General features: G+C 48.5%; 1 protein-coding gene across 1 annotated transcript in view; it reads left to right on the top strand.

The window, feature by feature from the left end:
- The first annotated feature begins 1,937 nt into the window (after positions 1 to 1,937).
- The window catches only part of SFXN5 (sideroflexin 5), a 65,851-nt gene continuing 61,595 nt past the window's right edge, over positions 1,938 to 6,193 (top strand). The window contains exon 1 of the mRNA XM_027909491.1: positions 1,938 to 2,003. The gene's annotated coding sequence lies outside the window, so the exon portion shown is untranslated. The remainder of the gene's footprint in view (positions 2,004 to 6,193) is intronic.

Raw genomic sequence — 6,193 nt, 5'->3', positions numbered from 1 at the left:
ACCACATAATCCCAACTGCTGTGGATTCTCCAGTGCCTGCTTGGCGCTGAGCAGGTGCTGAGGGCTGGGCAGTGGGAGAGAGCTGATGGGATGTGGGAGCTGAGGATCGGGGAGAGCGGCAGGAGGGGCCGGGTGAGTCAGGGATTACTCACCCCCCTCCCTGCACCACCGGGCAGCGCGGCGATGGCAAGGGTGGGAAGGGCAGTGGCATCTGCAGGGGAGCTTCACCCTCAAAATAAGAAGCGAGGCAGCAAAATGTCAAGCTCGAAAGTACCGGAATTAGTGTTAATTAAATCCATGCTAATTAAAAACCGCTGTGCTTTTTTTTCTTCCCTCCCCACCCCCCCCCCAAAGTTGTGTGCAGAGATTTGGATTCGTTGTGGGCTTTTCTTTTTTTCTTTTTTTTATTTTTTTTTTTAAAGTGCAGAAGGTGGAAAAATAACAGAGAGAGAGAGTTTTGTGAGCAGGGGTGTGGTGAGGCGTTTGTGAGGACGGGGTTTGCAGCTCGAGGGGCTCTGGGAACGGCCCTCGGAGAGGGATTTCTGCCGGAACCAGGAGGGCAGAATGCCTGGTATTTCTCTGTGCTTGATGGATGGAGCAGAGGAGAAGCAGCACGTTTCGGAGAGCGCTGCCAGGCAGTGATTAAATGCTGTTCTCGGTGCTGTATCCACGCTTCAGGCCTTTATTTATAGCACATCCCTGTGTTCAGAAACGCAGCCGGAGATTTGCCGGCACGTGGCTGGAGAACGCCCGGACAGGGGGGTCCTGGGGTTTGAGGGGATGTGGAAATCCCTGATCTCTTTTCCACATCCATGATGTGCTGGGAATTTTGCTGGGGAGAAGCCACAGGACAGAGGAGAGTGTCCTGTGTCCACTTGGCCTTGCTGGTGTCCAGGTGAGGGTCTGGCACTCACCTGCATCCAGGTCAAAGAATCCAGACTGATGTTGGAGTGATGATGTAAATGTATCCTGAGTGCTCTTAATAAATCGACATTTCATGGTCTGGTGCTTTGGGTTCGCATAAATTCCGGTTTTATTTTCTAAATACTGAGCCTCCTTCTCCCCTTTCCTTTGGAGCTGCCCCTGATCTTCCCATCCCGTTTCACAGATCTCTCCCCCTTCTTTCAGACTCTCTTCCTGGTTCTGGGAATGTTCAAGGCCAGGCTGGACAGAGCAAGCTGGTCAGCTGGGCTTGTTCTTACAGGCACATGTGGAATAATCCAAGCTGGCTGTGTTTGGGTTGGGATAACGCTGGGGAAAGATGCTCTTGCTGGGAGCAGCAAGTGTTGGAAGGACCGGAAAGGGATCCAGAGAATCCTGAAATGCTTTGGGTTGGAAGGGACTGCTTGAAGATTATCCATGGGCAGGGACACCTTCCACTAGCCCAGCTTGCTCCAAGCCCTGTCCAGCCTGGCCTTGGACACTTCCAGGGATGGGGAATCCACAGCCTCTCACTTCATGGTGGTCTGTCCCCAAAATCCATGGCCCCGTGGTGCTGCTGGTCCTGTGAGGTGGATGTTGGCAGGAATGAGGGTGAGCAGCACGGGGACTGTGTTATTGCAGGATGGGAATTCCCTTGGGAATGTTGCTCAGTGTGGGAAATCCGGAGCTACATGTTGGATTTTTGTGGCTTTGGCATTTCCCAGGAGTCCCACAGGCAATATTTCATTTTGGGGGGAAAAAGTAAACCATATTTTAGCAGCTTGGTGTTATCCCTTTATTAAAGCATCTGGACTGGTGTCCCATTATCAGGGTTCAATCCTCACCTTTTCCTTCCAGACATCCTATCGAAAATTCCCTTTAAATACATTCTATATTAATTATTTTTAGCTGCTACTTAATCCTGCAAAGGAAATAAAACCTTTCTCTGCAGCAGGTGAAAGGCAATTTCTCCCTGACCATGTTTTGTTTCCTTTTCCTGTTTTTTTTTCCAGACTTCATTTTATGGCAGATTCAGGCACTTCCTGGACATCATCGACCCCCGCACTCTCTTTGTGACTGAGGTAAAATGTACACACCTTGGGTTTGGGGAAAGTGCTGGTCATTAGGCAGCCTTAGATTAAAAACAATCTCTTCTGTGAACAGCACAAGTAATGAAACCCAGGTTTCCAGTGGATTTGTGTCTCGCAGTTGATTGATTGCCCAACTGTTAAACCCAAACTGAAACTCGCTTGGTGTCATCCCTCAGTGAATCCACACCTCCCATCTCCCTCTGGTAACTGGTGAGCCCCTCAACTGGTTTCTGGCAAACTTGCCACTCATTTAACCTTCCCAGAAGGAAAATTCCTCCGGCTCTTCATGGAAAAAAAAAAAAAAACGGGGTGGGGGGGAGATGAGAGAGCAAATATTAATTCCATGGAGGATGTGAAAGCTTTGCACTCAGAAAGACCTTTTCTATAGTTTTTCCTTTGTTGCTAACCTGTTTATAGCAAGATTTTGGATTTCTGGTCCTTTATTTCCATTTAGTGTTGTCCAGAATTATTTCAGTTCTTTGCTTTCACGAAGTAGGGACCGAGAGTGAATGGGGAACACACAGAAGGAATATTTCTGCTTGTGATCCTGCCTGTTGGCCAGAAAACTTGGGATTTTGCTTTCAGTGAGGGGCAGCTGCTTTTTCCTTTTTCCTTTTCACTTTTTCCCTTTTTGTTTCTCGTTGTTTTGAGGTGGAGTAGTTTTAAGGTGAAAATATATTTCCCTGGGGCAAATCTCAAGCCCCAGGGAGCTGAACTGCTCAGCTGAGCTGCCAGTGGTGGGAGGAAATCTTTTAATTCTAAATCAGCAATTTTTTCCCCCAAAAAACCTAAGCATAAGGTGTATCACGATGTTAATTTGGAGTGCTTTGTTTGTGCAGCCAGGAGAGCAGCCGAAAATAAAGCAGCTGTTCTCCCACCATCAAACTGAAGATTCAGATCAAGTCTGAGATGAGTTTTCCCAAGCCTCCAACCTCCACGTGGAGCTCAGCTCCAGGAGGTGACCTGACAGCTGCAGGACATCACCCTTCCAAGGAGGAATCACAGGATCACCTGAGGATGCAGAGCACTTTGCAGATTTGAGAGATTTTTGTGGTTTGAAGAGGATGTGAACACTTTTCCAGAATAAAACCAATCCTGCACATGAAAAGGCTTGGAGCTGCTCTTACTTTAGGGGAGGTTTAGTGTTCAAGAGGTCCCTTCCAACCCAACCCATTCCATGATTCTGTGTTCAGTGCAAGGCAGTGAGAGTTAAAGAAACATTTTTGGCAGCGTGGGGAATCCTCCAGCCTGTGCTGGTGGTGAAATCCCCTCTCTGACCAGGGGAATTTGCACTGGAAAGCTTTGCAGAGCTCATATTTGCTGTGTGTCCTCCTGGGAGGTGTTCCCATAAAGCTTGTGTTTCCCTGGGATGTTTGAGGAGGAACCTGGACCAGGTGCTCCCAGGTCAGGGTCACCTGGACAGAGGTTCTGGTAGGACAGAAACAGGTGATTTTGCCCATCTTTTTGGTGGGTTTTGTTATGTCTCAGCTTGTTTTCTTTACCTCTTTCTTTGGAGAATCCTTTTGGGTGGAGATCATCCACCCAGTTCTGCTTAGTTCAAATTTCTCTTAATTTAATTTCCATATTTTAACAATAGTCCTCACCTTTCTCCCATCTCCGTTTAATACGTTGTGTGCGAGTGTACAGTTTAATCTATTTATTTTATTTTTAATGTATGGAATTTTTAATTTCTGTATTTTAATCTGGGGAACTCACTGTGCACAGTGCAGGACCAAACTCTGGGTTTTATACAATACAGGGAGGAGGCAAAATTCCCAAACCTGCATCCTGTGTGTGGAGGATCTGGGTGAACTCGATGGAGTTTTATTGCTCTGGAATAAGTCGTGTGTCTATGGGTAGAACTCAAAGCTGTTTGGTTTCCTTTGGTAACTGAGGTGGCAAATGAAACTCTAGGAAGGGTTTGATGAGACAGAGCCGAGCTCGGAGAGCTCCTTCCCGCTGACAGATGGCTGCATCTTCCAGGCCCAGGGTTCTCAGGGAACAAATAAATTGCTGTTTGTCTTGGAGGAGCTCACTAGAAAATGGGGGGGGGAGGAAAAATAGATAAATGAGTCTCTGAGGAGAGGGGAGGTTAATCCCATGGAAAACGTAATAATATGTTATTTTTCTACCTCCATTTTTTTTTTTTAAATGGTGGTGTTGTCACATCCTACTGGTGGCTGTGTTTTGGGGAAGGATGGAGTGTTCCCTCTGAGTGGGGAATCGAGTGATACCGAGTGTAATTAGTCTCAGTGACACTCCTCTCTTACTCATTTATTTTTCGGCGAGGCAGATTTTTTTTAAACACAATTAAAAATTTCCTTGTCTTCCAGGGGTGCTGAAGGAGTAATCCCTGGGGGGGATTATGTTGTACCTGTGCTTTTATCTTTCGTGGCTTCTGGTGGAATAATTATCTGTATCAAACTCACCTCTGGGTTTTTCCTGCTTTCTGAGGGCGGATGAGTTGAAACGAGGCCCCGACCTTGTGTCAATATTGCAGCCACCTCTAAAGAGGAGCTTTTCTCCTGGGCTAATTCACCTCATTACCGGCTCTCTAATGAAATCATTTTTTTTGGCAGCTGCAAATTTGCAAACTCTTCCAGCGAGTGGGGAATGTGTCATTTCAGAGGCCAACAGGTCCTGTCGCCAGCAGGACCACGAGAAGACCCCTCAGTGGGTGCAACGCCTGGTTTTTGAAACCTGTGAGGTCAGAATGGTTGGAGTAATACTTTTAATTGCTCTGTAATTAAGGCCCACTGGCAGCAGCAGGTATTTTGATAAGGCAAAACTTATCCCATCTGCCATTAACCTGGACGCACTGTTAACGCTCCGTGGGAAGCTCTTCCCGGAGAAGGATCTGATAATAATTCCAGGCAGGAAAGTGAAATAAGAGGGAAGCTGAGCTGAGAAGGGGCTGTGTGTTATCTGCCTTTGCTTTCATCTCATTGTTCAGAGCCGAAGTCTGCAGAGCTCCGAGCATCTTGCATTCCCATATTTGGGTTTAAAATGGAAGCAGGATTAGATGTATGTTATTTATATGAACGATACCTTCTTACTCAGCAGATTGACTGTCTGTGTTTATTCAGTGTCACATCTGCTGGCTCCACTCGAACAAAAAGTTTCTGGCTCCTGTTGTCTGTCACTGTGGATCCAATACAATGGGGCCAGCTGGAGTCAAGTCTGCCGTATGTGTCATCCCTGGAGCAGCGAGACGATCCCGGGGATTGCGGAGCGGCTGATGGCACGGCACAGCTGGATTTTCCATCCCCTGCACGGAATTCGAGGTGTGCTGGTGGCCAGAAGACTCTTGGTTTGGGTCATGTGCCCGTCGGGCTGAGTGTGAAACCGGTGACACTCCTGCACTCAGCGGATCACCCGCCCCAAAACCCCAATCCAAGCAGAGCAGGATGCTGGATTGTATCAGCCGTCCCAACGTGCCCCATCCCGTCGGGGGATTTCCTCTTCAAACCCTCCTGTGCAGAACTTGCCTCTTTTTTTTCCTGTGTGGGTTCTGTGGCAGGAATGTTGTCGCGCTCCTGGCACAACGGCTCTTATTATGGTCTGTAAGTGCACATATGGGTTTCTGGAGGCAGCTCCGAGCCATGTGCGGGCCTCGGTTGGGATCCAAGAGGAGACAAGGCACAGATCTTCCAGACAGAAACCGTGTGCCCTGGAGGGAGGGGGGGCAAGGTGAAGAATCACTACCAGAGCTCAGAGTTGGTTGGAGGTGTCTGACTCGTGTGTGTGTGTGTGTGTGCAGGCATCTGTGGGACACAGTGTGGTTGTCCTCTGTCCTGCCACGGCGCTGGAGCGATGGCTCTGAGGGACTTGGGATGTCAGCAAAGGATTCCTGGTTGTGGCCACCAGCTCAGTGTGATGTAGGGTAATTTCCTGCTGGCACCTCTGGTTTGGTTCTTCCTAAACAGCAGCCTGGAAAAAAGGAGGCTCAGGGGGGACCTTCTCGCTCTCCACGACTCCCTGACAGGAGGGGGGAGCCAGGAGAGGTTTGATCTCCCAGAGAGCAAGGAGCAGGACAAGAAGAAAATGGCCTCAAGCTGTGTCAGGGCAGGTTGAGATTGGATATTAGGGAAAAGTTCTTCCTGGAAAGGGTAGTCCAGCCCTGGCACAGCTGCCCAGGGCAGGGGTGGATCCCCATCCCTGGAGGGATTTAAAATCCCTGT

Source organism: Empidonax traillii, unplaced genomic scaffold, assembly GCF_003031625.1.
Source record: "Empidonax traillii isolate 1590-97213 ecotype Southwest subspecies unplaced genomic scaffold, ASM303162v1 scaffold2165:size72406, whole genome shotgun sequence".
Taxonomy (NCBI): domain Eukaryota; kingdom Metazoa; phylum Chordata; class Aves; order Passeriformes; family Tyrannidae; genus Empidonax; species Empidonax traillii.
This window is presented reverse-complemented; position numbering and strand designations above follow the sequence as displayed.